Source organism: Orcinus orca, chromosome 4, assembly GCF_937001465.1.
Source record: "Orcinus orca chromosome 4, mOrcOrc1.1, whole genome shotgun sequence".
NCBI lineage: Eukaryota > Metazoa > Chordata > Mammalia > Artiodactyla > Delphinidae > Orcinus > Orcinus orca.
The window spans coordinates 59,582,099-59,605,074 of record NC_064562.1 but is presented as its reverse complement, the minus strand read 5'-3'; positions in this window follow the sequence as shown (position 1 = coordinate 59,605,074).

Sequence of the window (22,976 nt, the reverse complement as noted above, 5' to 3'; positions counted from 1 at the left end):
AAGCTATAGGACCATAAGTGTAAGTGCCCTAGGCTCTGTTGCCTTGTTTTTTAGATGTTTCAGGAAACACCATACACTTCTCCAGAGTTGCTGTTGGCAATTTACCTCCCGCCCATCAGCATAACAAGGCTCCCTGTTCTCCATGGCCTGTCCTGCCTTTCTGGATTTTACACCTTTTTCAGATGGCCCTTTGGACCGGGGGCAGTGAGACTTCATTGTAGTGCAGATTTCCTTTGCAAGCTTGCTTGGTTGGCCAAAGAGAGCATATGCGATTTTTCCTGAATATATTCAGGAAAAAAGGCATACGCCCTTTTTGGCCAAGTGCATCATTGTGGACGTTCTGCCTCTTTTCCTATGCTTAACATGCAACTCCAGTCTACCTCCTGAAATCGGTTTCCTGCAATTCTGCCCCGCTTTCAAGTCCTCTTGGCAGCCTTACTTCAATATATTTTTGGACGATAGCTGTCATTTATAACTCTGCAGGTTTGTGAATTACAGTGTCCCTGAGCTCCTTTCTTCAACTCGCTTTCTTGTGAGCTGGCCGCAACACCGCAGGATTGCTTCAGGCCCTAGTGTGGTTCCGGCATGGCACACTGAGCCTTTGGTTAATTCCTCTTCCTGGTGGGAAATGAGAGTTAAATTTGCCCGTCCAGACACCTCCAGCTAGTCTCTCCTTGGTTCTCCCTATTCCTGTTCATTTTCCGCAGAAATTGCAAACTGGGCCAAACAGGAGTATAAAGGCAGTCACTCTCCAAGTGGGCAGATTGTTAGTAAAGCGTCTGGAGTGTTACACCCAAGTACCAGGGGATGAAACCTGAGACACATTTGAACACGTTTCCCGGTTACACGGTGGATCATACTCTGGGTTCCACATGCATGTTTAGCTGAAGGAAGAATCCCTTAAACCTGGAGAGTTGAGACCCATGGAATGGGTACCATGCAATATGACTTCAAAGGGTCTGCATTTGCTTACCGAAACTCACCAATCCTATCACTGCTGTGTTTATGCCACTGTACACACGCTTGATTCTCTTTCAGAGACATATCAATCCATAGGTTTTAAGATTCCTACTAGTCAGGTATATTCTTAGGCGTTTAATATGGGGTGTTGTGTCCACTTCGTTGAGCAAGGAGTAGCTCTTGTCTATTACATATTTGGCTTAAGGAACGGTATCTGTGCTAATTTCAATCTCTGGTTTTATGCAGCACCCCAACTCACCTTTCCCCTTCAGCAAGCATAAGTTGGTTTTCTACATTTGAGACCCTGTTCTGTTTTGTAATTCAGTTCCTGTGTAGCCACGTTTACATTCTGTGTATTAGTGATATCTTATGATGTTTCTTTTTCTGTGTGACTTATTTCACTTAGAATCATCGTACCTGAATCCACCCATTATGCTGCTACGGGCCTGATGACATAGATTTCATTGCTGAGTGATATTGCATTGTACGTACGTTCCACAACTTCTTTATACATTTTTTGCTTTCTGCGATATTGAACTTGTACCGTAAACGAGGTTCCTGTAAACAGAGCCGTCCCAAACTTTGGGGTGGCTGTGTCTTTTTGATTTTAATTTCCCTAAGCTATAGGACCATAAGTGGAAGTGCCCTAGGCTCTGTTGCTTTGTTTTTTAGATGTTTCAGGAAACACCATACACTTCTCCAGAGTGGCTGTTGGCAATTTACATCCCACCCATCAGCATAACAAGGCTCCCAGTTCTCCATGGCCTGTCCTGCCTTTCTGGATTTTACACTTTTTTCAGATGGCCCTTTTGACTTGGGGGAAGTGAGACTTCATTGTATTGCAGATTTTCTTTGCAAGGTTGCTTGGTGGGCCAGAAAGGGCGTATGCGTTTCTTCCTGAATATATTCAGGAAAAAACGCATATGCAGTTTTTGGCCAAGTGCATGATTGTGGATGTTCTGAGTCTTTTCATATGTTTTCAATGCAATTCCAGTCTACCTCCTGAAATCGGTTTCCTGCAATTCTGCTTTGCTGTCAGTGCCTCTTCATAGCCTTACCTCAGTATACTTTTGAAAAATAATTGGCCTTTATAACTCTGCAGGTTTTTGAATTGCAGTGGCCCTTAGCTCCATTTTTCAGCTCTTATTTTTGTGATCTTGCCTCATATCTGCAGGATTTCTTCAGGCCCTATTCTTCTTCTGGGGCGCCTTGCTGTGCCTTTGGTTAATTCTTCTTCCTATGTGATATTAGAGTGACATGTGGCCATTGAAACCGCTACAGCTATTTTCTCACTGGTTCCCCCTTTTCCCATTCATCCTCCGCACTAACTGCAGACTGTGCGATACCGGAACTTAAAGGCATTGACTCTCCATGTGGGCATGTTGTTAGTAAAGGTGCTGGAATGTTGATCCGGAGCCCCAGGAGAGGAAAATGAGGTGCGTTTTAGAAACCTTTCCCGTTCATATGGTATACCATCTGCTGGATTTCCCATGCATGGTTTAGCTGTAGGAAGATTCCCTTCAACCTGGAGTGTTGGGACCCTTGGAATGAGTAGCATGAAGTATTGCATTAAACTGTCGGCTGTTGCTCACCAAAGCTCACCAATCCTCTCAGCCCCAAGTGTCCAGCCTTATGTCTTATCCAGCTGTGGGTTTATATGTGGTCATTCCAGGTTGCATCACAGCCCCTGAGCGAATTTTGTAAGAATTTTTCTCTCTTTCATTGTTTCTGCGTTTTGGTTTTAAAATTTATTTCTATAATGGGGTTTAGCTCATTTTCACTGCTGTGTTTGTGCCACTCTGCACACACTTGATTCCCTTATGGAGATATATCAATACATGGGTTTTAAGATTCTTATTACTCAGATATATTTCTCTGCGGTGTATAGGGTGTGTTGAGGCCAGTTCATTGAGCAAGGTGTAGATCTTGTCTAATACCTATTTGGTTTATTGAACGGTATCTGTGCTAATTTCAAACTCTGGTTTTATGCATCACCCCACCTCTCCTTTCCCCTTAAGCTGACATAAGTGTGTTTTCTAAATGTGAGACACTGTTCTGTTTTGTAATTCATTTTTTGTGCAGCCATATTTATCCTCCCTCTATAAGTGATATCTTATGATATGTTTCTTTTTCTGTTTGACTTATTTCAAGTAGTATTATCGGACCTAAATCCACTCTTTATCCTTCTACTAGCCTTATTACATTGATTTCATGGTGAAGAGATATTCCATTGTACATAAGTACCACATTTTCTTTATCCATTGTTCTCTTTCCTGGGATATTTAAGGTGTACTGAAGTTGAGGTTCTTGTAAACAGAGTAGCCCTAAACTGTGGTGTGCTTGTGTCTTGTTGATTTTTAGACTTCCCTAGATATACTCCCGTGATTGGAAGTGCCCTATGCTCTGTAGCTCTGTTTTTTAGATGATTTAGGAACCACCATACACTTCTCCAGAGTGGCTCTCGGCAGTTCACACACTGTCCATCAGCGTATAAAGGCTCCCTGTTCTCCATGGCCTGTCCTGCATTTCTGGTTTTTACAATTTTTTCGGATGGCCCTTTTGACCGGTGGGAAATGAGACTTCTTTGCTGTGCACATTTGCATTGCTTGCTTGCTTGGTTGCCCATAAAGTGCGTATGCGTTTTTTCCTGGATATATTCAGGAAAAAACGCATACTCCCTTTGGGGCCAACTGCATCATTGTCGAAATTCTGCCGCTTTTCATGTGCTTTAAAGACGAGTCCAATCTATCTCTTGAAATCTGTTTCTTGCAATTCTGTCTTGCATTCAGATCCTCTTCTTTGCCTTACCTCAACATATTTTTGGACGTTAGTTTTCATTTATAACTCTGCAGGTTTGTGAATTGCAGTGACCCTGAGCTCCATTTTTTAAGTTGCTCTTTTGTGAGCTGGCCTCAAAGCCACAGGATTGCTTCAGGCCCTATTTTGGCTCCGGCGAGGTGGGCTGAGCCTTTTTTTAATTCTTATTCTTAATGGGAAATTAGAGTGACATGTGCCCGTCCAAACCCCTACAACTATTCTCTCATTGGTTCCCCCTCTTCCCGTTCATCCTCCTCACAATTTGCAAAATGTGTGAAACAGAAGTTTAAATGTGCTGATTCTCTAAGTGGGGAGATTCTAAGTAACGTGGCTGGAATGATGAACAGGAGCACCAGGAGAGGATAAATGAGGTGCATTTTAGACACATCTCCCGATCACATGGTGTACAGTCCTCTGGGTTTTCCATGCATGTTTTAGCTGTAGGAAGATTCCTTGAACCTGCAGATTTGGGACCCATTGAATGGGTACCAGGTAGTATTACTTTAAAGGGTGTGCATTTCCTCACCCAACCTCACATTTCTCTTAGCGCGAACAGTTTCCAGCCTTATGTCTCATCCTGCTGTGGGTCTAGATGTGTTCAATCCATGTTGCATCACCGTCCCTGAGGAAAAGTTGTAAGAGGTTTTCTCTGTCTCTCTGTCGTTTATTTTTTTCAATTTATTACTATATTGGTTACAGCTGATTTTCAAAGCTCTGTTTCTTGCTGCTGTACATCCACTTGATTCACGTACAGAGAGACATCAATAAATTCTTTTTCAGATTCTTACCAGTCATAGATATTCTTTTCCGGTGACTTGAGTGTGCTGAGTGCAGTTCTTTTAGCTACCATGTAGGCCTTGTTGATTATCAGTTTGGTATTTGGAATGGTATCTTTGCTAATTTCAACCTCCTGGATGATGCCTCACCCCTCCCCACCTTTCCCGTTTAGCAGCCTTACGCGTGTTTTCTACATATTTGACTATGTTTTTGTTTTGTAATTTATTTCATGTGTAGCCATTTTGGATTCCACCTTTAAGTGATATCTTATGATATGTGTCTTTTTCTTTTTGAATTATGTCACTTAGAATGATCATACGTAACTCCTCCGGAGTTGTTACAACTGGCCATATTTCATTGATTTCCAGGCTGAGTAATATTCCACTCTACATAAGTACCACATCTCTATCCATTTTTTTCCCTCCAGAGACATTTAAGTTATATCCTAGTCGAGGATCTTTTAAACAGAGAGGCAGTAAACATTGAGGTGCCTGTGTCCTCTCGATTTTTGTTTTTCCCAAGATATACGCCCATGAGTGCAAGTGCCCTATGCTCTATAGCTCATTTTTTAGATGCTTTAGTAAACACAATACACTTCTCCAGAATGGCCGTTGGCAATATACATTTCCACTATAAGCCTCACAGGGCTCCCTCTTCTCCTTGCCCTGTCCTGCATTTCTGGTGTTTACACTTTATGAGGATGGCTCTTCTGACTGATGCGAAGTGATATCTTTTGTAGTATTGATTTCCAGTGCCCACCTGTTTGGTTGGCTAAAAAAGTGTATGCCCTTTTCTTGAATATATACAGAAAAAAACGCATACAGCCTTTTTGGCCAACTGCAATGTTGGCAATGTTCAGCCCCTTTTCTTGTGCTTAATGGCGAGTCCTTTCTACCTCCTCAAATCCCTTTCCTGCCATTCTCCCTTGCTTACCAATCCTTTTCTCTGACTTTCCTCAAGACATTTTTCAGTGATAGATATTTTCAACTCTGCAGTTTCGTGAATTTTACTGCTCCTGAGTTCCATTGTTCAACTTGTGTTTATGGGAACTGGCCACAAAGCAGTGGGATTTCCTCAAGCCCTATACTGTTTCCATGGGCAACCCTAGCCTTTGGTCAATTCGTCTTCCTGATTGGAAATTAGAGTGACATGTGCCTGTCTGAACACCTAGGACTTGTCTCTCATTGTTCCTCATCCTTCCGCTTCATCCTCTGGACAAATTCCAAACTGTACGCAACAGAATGTTGACAGTGCTGACATCTCCAAGTGGGGAGACTGTTAGTAAAGACGCTGGAGGAGTGAACCTGAGCACCAGGAGATGAGGAGATGAGATGCCTTTTCCAAACTCTTCCCGATCAGACGGTATACCATCCTCTGGGTGTGACAGACATGTTTTAGCAGTAGGAAGAGTCCCATTCATGTAAGGAGAACACCAGGGCTTTTTCAAAATCAGTGTCTCCCCGAAACCCAAACTGGGGAGTTTTTTAAGCTATGGCTACACATATGTTCATTAAGGGCCTTGGGAAGTAGGCAGAGTCCAAACTTTAGATGATTGAAGTCTTCAGGGTCAGAAGCACTCACCACCGGCTTCCCGTAGGTTACACTTTAACAGTCATTGATAGATGATGTCAATAAAAATATATTCTTTTTCCGATTATTTCCCCTTATAGGTTATTGCAAAATATTGAGTGTAGTTCCCTGTGCTATACAGTAGTTCCTTGTTGATGATCTATTTTATACATAGCAGTGTGTATGTGTTAATTCCAAACTGTTAATTTATCCCTCCTCCCACCTTTCCCCTTTGGTAATAATAAATTATAAGATTTTATACTTCTCAGAAATGGGGGAGCTGAAAGAGAGGTATCATTTTCAATGGAAAAGCATTTAAAACAAGATTGAAGCTTTAACCAAGATTATTAGATGTACATCCTTGGAAAGAAATCACTTCATTTCTCTAATATTGACCTGACAAATAAGACAAACCTTTTCACTGAACTTGCTTATAATAAAGTGATGGAAATATCAAATGGAAGTGTTAGAAACATCTTATTTTACCCGAGCCTTATAAGCTGTTCTATGTTAACTACAGTTTGGCTCACACATCTGTTCATTGAAGTTACAATAGTCTCAATTTCTGTAACTGATCCTCCAGAGTGGACCCCAACAAGTGTCCCCCTGCCCAGTGTCATTGGGGCCAACAGATCGAGACTGAGTTTGGTTCACAAGCAAAGGAAACTTTATATTTTGATCAGAGAATGGAGAGGTGAGAGCATGCACTAACCCGTGGGCTGTGGGCTGGGCTGCTGTGTAGAGATCCTGTGAGAGTCAGTGGGAGGGAGGGGGCGGAGCTCTCGAGGGCCCGGTTGGCTGCAGCTCAGGCTCTATATCTCGGAGTCTGCACTGGGCCCCAGGAGCTGAGGTGTCGACCCAGCCATTCTGCACTAGGAAATCTGGTCTGAAGTGCCGGGTGTGGAACCTCTGCATGCGGGACCCTAGGAGCACGTGAAATTAGACAAAGCACAAAGGATAAAAAAGGTCAGACTTGACTTTATTGCCCAGATTCTATTTTTATCTCCCAGGGATTTTTAATGGGCTTTGCTGGGGACAAACCCCTCCTCTGCCTTTTGTCCCGTTCCTCATTCTTGGAGTGCTGAGGGTGCAGACCCTTCTTCTGTAACTGCTGAGTGCTGAGTTCGGAGCCCTCATACCAGGGGACGAGGGTCAGAACTTCTCCCCAGCAGCCTCCAGGTGACGTTGATTGGCCCCAGGACCCCTGCCTCCCTGCTCGTCCGCCTGAGCACCAGCATTGGAAGTGTTATAGATTCTAATGACCTTTAAGGGTCCAGGAAAGAGATGTGCAGAGACGCTGTGGGGGCCGGTTTCACCCCGCCCCGCATTTGTTTGGCCACCTTAGGCTGACCATTTCTGCCAGCCTAGATGCTCTGACCAGTAGTCTGCTCTTTCTTCAATGAGGCCCCTGAATTAACGTAAAAACAGCACCAGGTGTCAGAGCCCTGCCCGCTCAACTCCCAGACAGTCCAGGGTCAGTGGTGATCAAGGACCATGATGGCCACTGAGTCAACAGCCTTTTGAAGTAAACAGGAGTCCAGCCGGTCTTATTGGCCACCATCATCACGGTGTCTGTAGGCTTTTCTATGGTGACAGTGTGATATACGGTTCCCCTGCCAAGATTATTAGCTCCCCTCTGGGTGCAGTAAGTCCTGCAAGCAGTAGTCTACTCCTTCGGGACACACTATTGTTGTTTTATGAGAGAAACTCCAGGTCAAGTGATGTTCACACGAGTCGTCATGGTGCCCTGTTGCCCCCGGTTATCTCTCTGGATGTTGGAGTTGGAGGGCCTCCTCACTCGACGTCGGTGTGCCCACGGAGCGAACCCTGCAACTTCAGGGCATGGTTGGTGATTAGGATCACCACATGGGGTCCTTTTCCCTTAGGAGGGAGGTGACCTTTTGGGCTGCTGATTTCCAGGTTTTTAGATACCGCCAGTATCTTGGCCAGATGTGGCAGTGGGCCAAGCCCCTTGGTGACTGTAGTTTTTCCTACCTGGATGGCATTCTTGCGTTGTTCCATTTCAAGTGGTCCCAGTTTTTGCACTAATTCTCCAATGGCGATTCACCTTTTACCAGGAATGGAAAGGTCAAAGGGTTTAGCTCAATTAGGGAGTTCCAGGGCAAGGGTCTGAATTGACTGCTCTTTCCATTCTCGAAAGGCCACTTCTGGATTCTGTTCAAAAGGATCATCATCTTTTCCTTTCAGTGTTTCATATAGAGGCCCAGCTAGTAGACTGTAGTTAGGGATCCAGAAGCAGCAAACCCTGGCCTCCCCAGGAACCCCTAAGCTGTCTTCTAGTTTTAGAAAGCGGTAAGGCGGCAAATGGTTTCTTCCCTTTCCTGGGATGGGCTTCTCTGACCTTGTGTGAGAATGAAGCCCAGGCAGGTCACCGCAGTCTGTGATATTTGAGCTTTTTCTTGGACAACTTCTATCCTTTATTGGCTTGGTAGTTCAGAGGCCTCCTTAGTAGGGCTGGCGATCAGAATGTCATCTGCATATTGAAGGAGGGTTTCCTTTTCCAGAGGTAGAACTTTTCGGTCTTTAGCTAAGCTTTCCCCAAAGATGGTGTGGGAATTTTTGAACCCTTGGGGCAAGACGGCCCGGAAGTATTGTTTTAGTTGTATGTTGAGTCCTGCCACTCACAAGCCAAAATTTCTTGTGACTCTGGGACTAATGGAATACAAAAGAAGGCATCATTGAAGACTAATACAGAATACCATGTCCTGGTGGTTGGTAGAATGACCAGCAGGGTGTAGGAATCAGGAGCAACTGGAGGTATATCCTCGGTGGCTTCACTGACTGTCCTGACATCCTTTACCAGGTCCCCAGCAGCCCATGGGGCTCTCGTGGTCAGGCCAATCCCAGGATATGGAGCTCTCCTGGGCAGGTACCCCACCCCCAACCCAGCCCACGGGGCTCTCATGGTCAGGCCCCTCCCAGGATACAGAGCTACCCTTGCAGGTACCGTGGCAGGGCTGGGCACACAGGAACCATGCACATAGCCCTCATTGAAGAGCACCCCCAGCTCACCTGTCGCTCAGAGCTGACACAGAGCACCTCAGAGCAGGACTTGAACTAACAAACAGCAGCTCCGACAGGTCTGTGACCCTGGGCATCACTGTGTGTGGCCTCCCTCCACCTGGTCTTCCAGAGACTTCCACTGCACCCAGGGCACCAGGCCTCTGTCTCCAACCACCACCCACCCCTCCTCTCCCTGACTCCTGGGTTCCTCTCATTAAGAGAGGGTTTTCTTGAAGTTGTCTCCCACTCATGGGCCAGATAAAATGATTAGAAAACAAGCCAAAGCTGCAGCCCCTTGTCTATCCTGACTCTCAGGAGCCCACACCTGTTCCTTGGACCTGGCCGGTTCAGCAAGTTCCATTTTCTGCAACTGTGAGCCCCTGAGGGGTGATGATTGGCTGACCTGGGCAGCCTTACTGTGCCGGCCAGCCCTCCCCAGGTGTGCCTGGGTTGAGATCAATATAAATACCACTCCAGGCAGCAAGAGCCCCTGCAGCTGTGCCTGACGCCATTTTCTCTGCCCTGTCAGCAGTCTCGGGGCTGGGCTGGTGGGAGGGAGTGAGAGGCCACGGCTTTGTGGGTGGCCCAGTGTGAGTGGGGCTCTGCTGGACTTTCTGCAGCAGTTGCCAGGCTGCCACCTGCTAAAGAAGAGGATGTGTCACCCATACCTGCTGCTGGAATTTCTCCCTGGGCAGAGGTGAGGAAGGAAACAAGCAGTGGGGGCAGGGACAGGATGGGTATCTCAGGCAGGGAAATGGAAATCTTCCAGAAGAGCACCCAGGGCCAGGACCATCCTGGCTGGCCTGCAGGCACCAAGTCAGCTGGCATGCTGTCACTCGTGTGGCTCCATGGCCCTTCCTCTAGGCTTTCAAGTCCTTGTATATATTCAGGTGTTTTACCTGGGAAGGGTGGGAACAGTTCAGCAGCAACTGGCCTGGGGCTCAGCTCACGTTTACTCACAGATGCCTCAGCACGGTGCCCCAGCTTTGCAATGAGGACGCTTGTTGTGTGGGGGCTGCTGGCTGAATGGGAGACGATTCCCCACCACTGGCCAAGTTCAGAATTGTTTACAACTGGAGTAAGTGCCCTGATACAGTTTTCCTCTGAGTAACTGGTGGGTTCTGTTTTTTTTTTCTCTTTTTCGTTTTTGGTTCAAGGTAGATTTTATTCCTCTTTTTTGTATTTACAGATATAAGCATGGAAATAATTTATTCATATAAATACATGTATGTGAAGGGAATAATTGTTTTTTCTGTTTTATTTTTTTAATTTTATTTCTTTTTAATTTTGAATTTTATTTTATATTTTTATACAGCAGGTTCTTATTGGTTATCTATTTTATACATATAAATGTTTACATGCCAATCCCAATCTCTCAACTCCTCCCACCACCACCACCCCAAGGGCTTTGCCCCCTTGTTGTCCATACGATTGTTGTCTACATCTGTTGCTCTATTTATGCCTTGCAAAATGGTTAATCTGTACAGTTTTTCTAGGTTCCACATATATGCATGAATATACAAGATTTGTTTTTCTCTTTCTGACTTACTTCACTCTGTATGACAGTCTCTAGATCCATCGACTTCTCTACAAATGACCCAATTTCATTCCTTTCATGGCTTAGTAATATTCCATTTTATATATGTACCACATCTTTATGCATTCGTCTGTCTGTGGGCATTTAGGTTGCTTCCATTACCTCGATATTGTAAATAGTGATGCAATGAACATTGCGGTGAATGTCTCTTTTTGATTTATGGTTTTGTCTGGGTATATGTCCAGTACTGGGATTGCTGTATCATATGGTAATTCTATTATTAGTTTCTTAAGAAACTCCATATTGTTCTCCATAGTGACTGTATCAATTTATATTCCCAACAATAGTGGAAGATGCTTCCTTTTCTCCACACCCTTTCCAGCATTTGTTGTTTGTAGATTTTCAGATGATGCCCATTCTAACAGGTGTGAAGTGATACCTCATTGTTGAGTCCATTTCGTTGAGCAAGGGGTAGGTCTTGTCTATTACATATTTGGCTTATGGAATGGTATCTGTGCTAATTTCAAACTCTGGTTTTATGCAGCACCCCAACTCACCTTTCCCCTTAAGCAAGCATAAGTTGGTTTTCTAAACTTGAGACCCTGTTCTGTTTTGTAATTCAGTTCATGTGTAGCTAAGTTTACATTCCGTGCATTAGTGATACCTTATGATGTTTCTTTTTCTGTGTGACTTATTTCACTTAGAATCATCGTGCTTCAATCCACTCATTACGCTGGTACAGGCCTGGTGACACAGATTTCATTGCTGAGTGGTATTCTGTTGTACGTAAGTATCGCAACTTCTTTATCAATTATTTGTTCTCTGGGATATTTAACTTGTACTGTAGAAGAGGTTCCTGTAAACAGAGCCGTCCCAAATTTTGGGGTGGCTGTGTCTTTTTGATTTTAATTTCCCTAAGCTATAGGACCATAAGTGGAAATGCCCTAGACTCTGTTGCTTTGTTTTTCAGATGTATCAGGAAACACCATACACTTCTCCAGAGTGGCTGTTGGCAATTTACATCCCGCCCATCAGCATAACAAGGCTCCTTTTTCCCCATGGCCTGTCTTGCCTTTCTGGATTTTACACTTTTCTCAGATGGCCCTTTAGACCGGGGGGAAGTGACACTTCATAGTAGTTCGGATTTCCATTGCAAGCTTGCTTGGTTTGCCAAAAAGGGCATATGTGTTTGTTCCTGAATATATTCAGGAACAAACTCATACGCCCTTTTTTGCCAAGTGCATCATTGTCGATGTTCTGCCTCTTTTCCTATGCTTTAAATGCAAATCCAGTCTACCTCCTGAAATCGGTTTCCTGAAATTCTGCCCCGCTTTCAAGTCCTCTTCGCAGCCTTACTTCAATATATTTTTGGACGTTAGCTGTCATTTATAACTCTGCAGGTTTGTGAATTACAGGGCCCCTGAGCTCCTTTCTTCAACTTGCTTTCTTGTGAGCTGGCCGCAAACCCGCAAGACTGCTTCAGGCCCTAATCTGCTTCTGACAGGGCATGCTGAGCCTTTGGTTAATTCCTCTTCCTGGTGGGAAATGAGTGTTAAATATGCCCATCCACACACCTACCTGACTCTCAACCCCTTGGTGATGTGGGTCCTCTGGTTTGTGGCCACCTTTGCTGGGTTCCTCACCTTTCGATGATGTGGCCCCACTAGTGTGAGGACACTCCTGCCTGGTTCTCATCCACGTGGTTATGTGGACCCCCTGGAGAGAGTCTGTTCCTGGCTGTGTTCCTCACCCACCTGTGAGGGAGACCCTCTGCTGATAGGTCACTCCTGCATGGCTGGAACACATTGCCTTGGTGAAGTCAGCCGTGTGGTGGCAGTTGGAGCGTGCTGGGAATCTCCTCCCCCTGGTGATGAGGGCCCTCTTGGGTCAGGCCCTAACTGCTGGGCTCACCAACTTTTCTTAGTGAGCCCAGTGATGCTTTGGCACTCCTCTTAGGATCCCATCTCCATGGGGATGTGGGCCTTCTGCTCTGAGGTCCCAGTGGCTGGGTTGTTCACATTTTCATGATGTGGGCTCTCTGGTGTTAGTTCACAGAGGCCTGGATCCCATAGCCTCTGTGCTCTTGGCCGCCTGCTGGGAGGTTCCAACTGCTGGATTCCTCACTTTTTTAATTTTTTGGGCCCTCTGTTGTGAGGATCCTCCTGCCTGCCTCACTCCCAGCCCCTTCGTGATGTGTGTCATCTGGTTTGAGGCCACATGTGCTGGATTCCTCACCTTTCGATGATGTGGGACCAATGGTCTTAGGAGACTCCTGCCTGGTTCACATCCCCTTGGTGATGTGGGCCCTCTGTTGAGAGTCTGATCCTGGCTGGGTTCCTCACCCATCTGTGAGGTGGGCCGTCTGCTGTGAGGCCACTCCTGCCTGGCTTGCTCATCTCGCCTTGTGGACATGAGCCCTCTGGTGGCACTTGGAGCCTGCTGGGAGCCTCCTCCCCTCGGTGATGAGGGCCCTCTGGCGTCAGGCCCTAACTTCTGGGCTCCCCACATTTTGTGATGTGCGCCCAGTGCTGCGAGGACACTCCAGCCCGGTTCCCATACCCATTGGGATGTGGGCCTTCTGCTCTGAGGTCCCAGTGCCTGGGTTGCTCACAGTTTCATGATGTGGGCTCTCTGCGGTTAGTTCACTCCTGCCTGCATCCCATAGCTTCTGTGCTCTCGGCCGCCTGCTGGGAGGTTCCAACTGCTGGATTCCTCACCTTTCTTATTCTTTGGGCCCTCTGTTTTTAGGCTACTCCTGCCTGCCTCACTCCCATTCCCTTTGTGATATGTGTCCTCTGATTTGAAGCCACATGTGCTGGGTTCCACACCTTTCGATGATGTGGCCCCACTGGAGGGAAGACAGTCCTGACTGGTTCTCATCCCCTTGCTGATGTGGGCCCTCAGGTGAGAGTCTGATCCTGGCTGGCTTCCTCACCCTTCTGTGAGGTGGGCCCTCTGCTGTGAGGTCAATCATGCCTGTCTGGCACACGTCACCTTGGCGACGTGGGCCCTCTGGTGGCAGTTGGAGTGTGCTGGGATCCTCCTCCGCTCGGTGATGTGGACCCTCTTGCCTTAAGCCATAACTGCTGGGCTCCCCACATTTTCTGATGTGCACCAAGTGAGTGAGAACACTCTTGCCAGGTTCCCATCCCCATGGGGATATGGGCCTTCTGCTCTGAGGTCAAAACGGCTGGCTTGCTCACAGTACCATGATGTGGGCCCTCTGCTGTGAGTTCACTCCGGCAAGGATCCCTTATCATCGGTGTTCTGAGCCACCTGCTGGGAGGTTCCAACTGCTGGATTCCTCAACTTTTTTATTCTATGTGCCCTCTGTTGTGAGGCTCCTCCTGCCTGCCTCACTGCCAGCCCCTTGGTGATGACTGTCCTATGGCTTGAGGCCACATGTGCTGCTTTCCTCACCTTTCGATGATGTGGCCCCACTCGTGTGAGGACACTCCTGCCTGGTTCCCATCCCCTTGGTGAGGTGGGCCCTCTGGCGAGAGTCTAATCCTGGCTGGGTTCCTCAACGTTCTGTGAGGTAGGCCCTCTGCTGTGAGGTCACTCCTGCCTGGCTGGCACATGTCACCTTGGAGACGTGAGCCCTCTGGTGGCAGTTGGAACGTGCAGGGTGCCTCCTCCTCTCGGTGATGATGGCCCTCTGGCGTCAGGCCCTAAATGGTGGGCTCCCCACATTTTCTGATGTGTGCCCAGTGGTGCGAGGACACTCCAGCCAGGTTCCCATTCCCATGGGGATGTGGGCCTTCTGTGCTGTGGTCCCAACGCCAGGGTTGCTCACAATTTTATGATGTGGGCCCTCTGCTGTGAGTTCACTGTGGCCTGGATCCCATAGCCTCGGTGTTCTGGGCCGCATGCTGGAAGGTCTAAATGCTGGAATCCTCACATTTTTTATATTATGTGCCCTGTGTTGTGAGGCTACTCCTGCCTGCCTCACTCCAAGGCCCTTGGTGATGTGGGTCCTCTGGTTTGAGGACACATGTGCTGGGTTCCTCACCTTAAGATGATGAGGCCCCACTGGTGTGAGGATAATCCTGACTGGTTCCCATCCCCTTTGTGATGTGGGCCCTCTGGTGAGAGTCTGATCCTGGCTGGGTTCCTCACCCATCTGTAAGGTGGGCCCTCTACTATCAGGTAACTCTTGCCTGTCTTGCTCACCTCGCCTTGTTGACATGAGCCCTCTGGTGGCACTTGGACCCTGCTGGGAGCCTCCTCACCTCTGTGATGAGGGCCCTCTGACGTCAGGCCCTAACTGCTGGGCTCCCCAACTTTTCTTAGTGAGCCCAGTGATGCTCGGGCACTCCTCTTAGGTTCCCATCTCCATGGGGATGTGGGCCTTCTGCTCTGAGGTTCCAACGGCTGGGTTGATCACAATTTCATGATGTGGGCTCTCTGGTGTTAGTTCACTGTGGCCTGGATCCCATAGCCTCTGTGCTCTTGGCCGCCTGCTGGGAGGTTCCAACTGCTCGATTCCTCAACTTTTGTATTCTATGGGTCCTCTGTTGTGATGCTCCTCCTGCCTGCCTCACTCGCAACCCCTTCGTGATGTGGGTCTTCTGGTTTGAGGCCACATGTGCTGGGTTCCGCAACTTTCAATGATGTGGCCCCACTGGTGTGAGGACACTCCTGCCTGGTTCCCATCCCCTTGGTGATGTGGGCCTTCTGGTGACAGTCTTATCCTGGCTGGGTTCCTCACTCTTCTGTGAGGTAGGCCCTCTGCTGTGAGGTCAGTCCTGCCTGACTTGCACACATCACCTTGGCGACGTGGGCCCTCTGTTGGCACATGGAACCTGCTGGGAGCCTCCTGCCCTCGGTGATGACGGCCCTCTAGTATCAGGCCCTAACTGCTGGGCTCCCCACGTTTTCTGATGTGAGCCCAGTGATGCCAGGACACTCCTGTCAGGTTCCCATCCCCATGGGGATGTGGGCTTTCTGCTCTGAGGTCCCAACGCCTGGGTTGCTCACAGTTTCATGATGTGGGCTCTCTGGTGTTAGTTCACTCCTGCCTGCATCCCATAGCTTCTGTGCTCTCGGCCACCTGCTGGGAGGTTCCAAATGCTGGATTCCTCACATTTTTTATTCTTTGGGCCCTCTGTTTTTAGGCTACTCCTACCTGCCTCACTCCCATCCCCTTTGTGATGTATGTCCTCTGATATGAGGCCACATGTGCTGGGTTCCTCACCTTTCGATGATGTGGCCCCACTGGTGGGAGGACAGTCCTGACTGGTTCCCATCCCCTTGGTGCTGTGGGCCCTCTGGTGAGAGTCTCATCCTGCCTCGGTTCCTCACCCTTCTGTGAGATAGGCCCTCTGCTGTGAGGTCACTACTGCCTGGCTGGCACATGCCACCTTGTAGACGTGGGCCCTCTGTTGACAGTTGGAACCTGCTGGGAGTCTCCTTCCCTCAGTTATGAGGGCCCCCTTGCATCAGGCCCTAACTGCTGGGCTCCTAACATTTTCTGATATGTGCTAAGTGCTGCGAAGCCACTCCTGCCAGGTTCCCATCCCAATGGGGATGTGGGCCTTCTGTTCTGAGGTCCCAACGGCTGGGCTGCTCACAGGTTCATGATGTGGGCCCTCTGCTGTGAGGTCATTCGTGCCTGGTTGGCACACATCGCCTTGGCGATGTCAGCCCTCTGGTGGCAGTTGGAGCCTGCTGGGAGACTCCTTCCCTTGGTGATGAGGGTCCTCTGGCGTCAAGCCCTAACTGCTGGTCGCCCAGAATTTTCTGATACGTTCTCAGTGGTGCGAGGACACTCCTACCAGATTTCCATCCCCATGTGGATGTGCGCCTCCTGCTCTGAGGTCCCAATGGCTGGGTTGCTCAGTTTCATGACATGGGCCCTCTTCTGTGAGTTCACTGTGGCCTGGATCCCATAACCTCGGTGCTCTGGGCCGCCTGCTGGGAGGTTCCAACTGCTGGATTCCTCACTTTTTTATTCTATGTGCCCAGTGTTGTGAGGCTACTCCTGCCTGCCTCACTCCGAGGCCCTTGGTGATGTGGGTCCTCTGGTTTGAGGACACATGTGCTGAGTACCTCACCTTTCGAGGATGTGGCCCCACTAGTGTGAAGACACTCCTGACTGGTTCCCATTCCCTTGGTGATGTGGGCCCTCTGGTGAGAGTCTGATGTTGGCTGGGTTTCTCACCCTTCTGTGAGGTGGAACCTCTGCTGTGAGGTAACTCCTGCCTGGCTTGCTCACGTTGCCTTGGCAATGTGAGCCCACAGGTGGCAGTTGGAGCCTGCTGGGAATGTCCTCCCCTCAGTTATGAGAGCTCTGGATGAAACACGTATGCCCTTTTTTGCCAAGTGCTTTATTTTCCAAGTTCTGTCTCTTTTCCTATGCTTTAAGAGCGACTCCCTTGTACCTTCTGAAATAGGTTTCCAGCAATTCTGCCCCGCATTCAAGTCCTCTTCGCAGCATTACTTCAGTATAATTTTGGATGATAGCTGTCATTTATAACTCTGCAGGTTTGTGAATTACAGTGCCCCTCAGCTCCTTTCTTCAACTCGCTTTTCTTTGAGCTGGCCGCAAAACCACAGGATCTCTTCACGCCCTAATCTAGTTCCAGCAAGGCACGTGGAGCCTTTGGTTCATTCGACTTCCTGGTGGGAAATGAGAGTTAAATTTGCCCGTCCAGACACCTACACATAGTCTCCCATTGCTTCTCCTTATTCCTGTTCATCTTCCGAAGAAATTGCAAACTGGGCCAAACAGGAGGTTAAAGGCACTGACTCTCCAAGTGGGGAGAGTGTTAGTAAAGCGTCTGGAATGTTGCACCCGAGTAGCACGGGACGAAAACTGAGACACATTTGAACACGTTTCCCGATCACACGGTGGATCATAATCTGGGTTCCACATGCATGTTTTAGCTGAAGGAAGAATCCCTTACACCGGGAGAGTTGGGACCCATGGAATGGGTACCATGCAATATGACTTCAAAGGGTCTGCATTTGCTCACCGAACCTCAACAATCCTATCACTGCTGCGTTTATGCCGCTGTACACATGCTTAATTCTCTTTCGGAGACATATAAATCCATAGGTTTTAAGATTCTTACTAGTCAGGTATATTATTAGTTGTTTACTATGGCGTGTTGAGTCCACTTCGTTGAGCAAGGAGTAGCTCTTGTTTATTACATATTTGGCTTATGGAACGGTATATGTGCTCATTTCAATCTCTGGTTTTATGCAGCACCCCAACTCACCTTTCCCCTTAAGCAAGCATAAGTTGATTTTCTACATTTGAGACCCTGTTCTGTTTTGTAATTCAGTTCCTGTGTAGCCAAGTTTACATTCCGTGTATTAGTGATATCTTATGATGTTTCTTTCTCTGTGTGATTTATTTCACTTAGAATCATTCTACCTGAATCTACTCATTATGCTGCTACGGGCCTGATGTCATAGATTTCATTGCTGAGTGACATTGCATTGTACGTATGTACCACAACTTCTTTATCCATTTTTCGCTTTCTGCGATATTGAACTTGTACCGTAAATGAGGTTCTTGTAAACGGAGCCATCCCAAACTTTCGGGTGGCTGTGTCTTTTTGATTTTAATTTCCCTAAGCTATAGGACCATAAGTGGAAGTGCCCTAGGCTCTGTTGCTTTGTTTTTTAGATGTTTCAGGAAACACCATACACTTCTCCAGAGTGGCTGTTGGCAACTTACATCCCACCCATCAGCATAACAAGGCTCGCAGTTCTCCATGGCCTGTCCTGCCTTTCTGGATTTTACACTTTTTTCAGATGGCCCTTTTGACTGGGGGGCAGTGAGACTTCATTGTAGTGCAGATTTCCTTTGCAAGCTTGCTTGGTTGGCCAAAAAGTGCGTATGCGTTTTTTCCTGAATATATTCAGGAAAAAACGCATACGCCCTTTTTGGCCAAGTGCATCATTGTGGACGTTCTGCCTCTTTTCCTATGCTTTACATGCAATTCCAGTCTACCTCCTGAAATCGGTTTCCTGCAATTCTGCCCCGCTTTCGAGTCCTCTTGGCAGCCTTACTTCAATATATTTTTGGACGATAGCTGTCATTTATAACTCTGCAGGTTTGTGAATGACAGTGCCCCTGAGCTCCTTTCTTCAACTCGCTTTCTTGTGAGCTGGCCGCAACACCGCAGGATTGCTTCAGGCCCTAGTGTGGTTCCAGCACGGCACGCTGAGCCTTTGGTTAGTTCCTCTTCCTGGTGGGAAATGAGAGTTAAACTTGCCCATCCAGACACCTCCAGCTAGTCTCTCATTGGTACTCCCTATTCCTGTTCATCTTCCGCAGAAATTGCAAACTGGGCCAAACAGGAGTTTAAAGGCACTGACTCTCCAAGTGGGGCGAGTGTTAGTAAAGCGTCTGAAATGTTGAACCCGGGTACCAGGGAACAAAAACTGAGACACATTTGAACATGTTTCCCGATCACATGGTGGATCATACTCTGGGTTCCACATGCATGTGTTAGCTGAAGGAAGAATCCCTTAAACCTGGAGAGATGAGACCCATGGAATGGGTGCCATGCAATATGACTTCAAATGGTCTGCATTTGCTCACCGAACCTCACCAATCTTATCACTGCTGCGTTTATGCCGCTGTACACACGCTTGATTCTCTTTTGAGACATATAAATCCATAGGTTTTAAGATTCTTACTAGTCAGGTATATTCTTAGGCATCTAATATGACGTGTTGAGTCCATTTCGTTGAGCAAGGTGTAGCTCTTGTCTGTTAAGTGTTTCGCTTATGGAACGGTATCTGTGCTAATTTCAATCTCTGGTTTTCTGCAGCACCCCAACTCACCTTTCCCCTTAAGCAAGCATAAGTCGGTTTTCTACATATGAGACCCTGTTCTGTTTTGTAATTCAGTTCCTGTGTAGCCAAGTTTACATTCCTTGTATTAGTGATATCTTATGATATTTTTTTTTCTGTGTGACTTATTTCACTTAGAATCATCGTACCTGCATCCACTCATTATGCTGCTACGGGTCTGATGACATAGATTTCATTGCTGAGTGATATTGCATTGTACGTAAGTACCAAAACGTCTTTATGCATTTTTCACTTTCTGTGATATTGAACTTGTACTGTAAACGAGGTTCTTGTAAACAGAGCCATCCGAAACTTTGGGGTGGCTGTGTCTTTTTGATTTTACTTTCCCTAAGCTATAGGACCATAAGTGGAAGTGCCCTAGGCTCTGTTGCTTTGTTTTTTAGATGTTTCAGGAAACACCATACACTTCTCCAGAGTGGCTGTTGGCAATTTACATCCTGCCCATCAGCATAACAAGGCTCCCAGTTCTCCATGGCCTCTCCTGCCTTTCTGGATTTTACACATTGTTCAGATGGCCCTTTTGACCGGGGGGCAGTGAGACTTCATTGTAGTGCAGATTTCCTTTGCAAGCTTGCTTGGTTGGCCAAAAAGCGCGTATGCGTTTTTTCCTGATTATTTTCAGGAAAAAACGCATACGCCCTTTTTGGCCAAGTGCATCATTGTGGACGTTCTGCCTCTTTTCCTATGCTTTACATGCAATTCCAGTCTACCTCCTGAAATCAGTTTCCTGCAATTCTGCCCCGCTTTCAAGTCCCCTTGGCAGCCTTACTTCAATATATTTTTGGACGATAGGTGTCATTTATAACTCTGCAGGTTTGTGAATTACAGTGCCCCTGAGCTCCTTTCTTCAACTCGCTTTCTTGTGAGCTGGCCGCAACACTGAAGGATTGCTGCAGGCCCTAGTGCGGTTCCGGCATGGCACACTGAGCCTTTGGTTAATTCCTCTTCCTGGTGGGAAATGAGAGTTAAATTTGCCCATTCAGACACCTCCAGCTAGTCTCTCATTGGTTCTCCCTATTCCTGTTCATTTTCCGCAGAAATTGCAAACTGTGCCGAACAGGAGGTTAAAGGCACAGATTCTCCAAGTGGGGAGAGTGTTAGTAAAGCGTCTGGAATGTTGCACCCAAGTACCATGGGACGAAAACTGAGACACATGTGAACACGTTTCCTGATCACATGGTGGATCATACTCTGGGTTCCACATGCATGTTTTAGCTGAAGGAAGAATCCCTTAAACCTGGAGAGTTGAGACCCATGGAATGGGTACCATGCAATATGACTTCAAAGGGTCTGCATTTGCTCACCGAACCTCACCAATCCTATCACTGCTGCGTTTATGCCGCTGTACACCCGCTTGATTCTCTTTTGGAGACATATAAGTCCATAGGTTTTAAGATTCTTACTAGTCAGGTATATTCTTAGGCGTTTAATATGGGGTGTTGAGTCCACTTCGTTGAGCAACGAGTAGCTCTTGTCTATTATATATTTGTCTTATGGAACGGTATCTGTGCTAATTTCAATCTCTGATTTTATACAGCACCCCAACTCACCTTTCCCCTTCAGCAAGCATAAGTTGGTTTTCTACATTAGAGACCCTGTTCTGTTTTGTAATTCAGTTGCTGTGTAGCCAAGTTTACATTCCGTGTAGTAGTGATATCTTATGATGTTTCTTTTTCTGTATGACTTATTTCACTTAGAATCATCGTACCTGAATCCACTCATTATGCTTCTTCGGGCCTGATGACATAGATTTCATTGCTGAGTGATATTGCATTGTACATAAGTACCACAACTGCTTTATCCATTTTTCTCTTTCTGTGATATTGAACTTGTACCATAAACAGTGTTCTTTTTAACAGAGCCGTTCCAAAATTTGTGGTGGCTGTGTCTTTTTTATTTTAATTTCCCTAAGCTATAGGACCATAAGTGGAAGTGCCCTAGGCTCTGTTGCTTTGTTTCTTAGATGTTTCAGGAAACAGCATACACTTCTCTAGAGTGGCTGTTGGCAATTTACATCCCGTCAATCAGCATAACAAGGCCCCCAGTTCTCCATGGCCTGTCCTGCCTTTCTGGATTTTACATTTTTTCAGATGGCCCTTTTGACCGGGGGGCAGTGAGACTTCATTGTAGTGCAGATTTCCTTTGCAAGCTTGCTTTTTGGCCAAAAAGTGCGTATGTGTTTTTTCCTGAATATATTCAGGAAAAAACGCATATGCCCTTTTTGGCCAAGTGCATCATTGTGGACGTCCTGCCTCTTTTCCTATACTTTACATGCAATTCCTGTCTACCTCCTGAAATCGGTTTCCTGCAATTCTGCCCCGCCTTCAAGTCCTCTTGGCAGCCTTACTTCAATATATTTTTGGACGATAGCTGTCATTTATAACTCTGCAGGTTTGTGAATGACAGTGCCCCTGAGCTCCGTTCTTCAATTCGCTTTCTTGTGAGCTGGCCGCAAAACTGCAGGATTGCTTCAGGCCCTAGTGTGGTTCTGGCACGGCTCGCTGAGCCTTTGGTTAATTCCTCTTCCTGGTGGGAAATGAGAGTTAAATTTGCCCGTCCAGACACCTCCAGCTAGTCTCTCATTGGTTCTCCCTATTCCTGTTCATCTTCCGCAGAAATTGCAAACTGGGCCAAACACGAGGTTAAAGGCACTGACTCTCCAAGTTGTGAGAGTGTTAGTAAAGCGTCTGGAATGTTGCACCCGAGTACCAGGGGACAAAAACTGAGAGACATTTGAACACGTTTCCCCATCACATGGTGGATCATACTCTGGGTTCCACATGCATGTTTTAGCTGAAGGAAGAATCCCTTAAACCTGGAGAGTTGAGACCCATCGATTGGATACCATGCAATATGACTTCAAAGGGTCTGCATTTGCTCTCCGAACCTCACCAATCCTATCACTGCTGCGCTTATGCCGCTGTACACACGCTTGATTCTCTTTCGGAGACATATCAATCCATAGGTTTTAAGATTCTTACTAGTCAGGTATATTCTTAGGCATTTAATATGGGGTGTTGAGTCCACTTCGTTGAGCAAGGAGTAGCTCTTGTCTATTACATATTTGGCTTATGGAACGGTATCTGTGCTAATTTCAATCTCTGGTTTTATGCAGCACCCCAACTCACCTTTCCCCTTAAGCAAGCATAAGTTGGTTTTCTACATTTGAGACCCTGTTCTGTTTTGTAATTCAGTTCCTGTGTAGCCAGCTTTACATTCAGTTTATTAGTGATATCTTATGATGTTTCTTTTTCTGTGTGACTTATTTCACTTAGAATCATTGTACCTGAATCCGCTCATTATGCTGCTACGGGCCTGATGACATAGATTTCATTGCTGAGTGGTATTGCATTGTACGTAAGTACCACAACTTCTTTATCCATTTTTTGCTTTCTGTGATATTGAACTTGTACCGTAAATGAGCTTCTTGTAAACAGAGACGTCCCAAACTTTGGGGTGG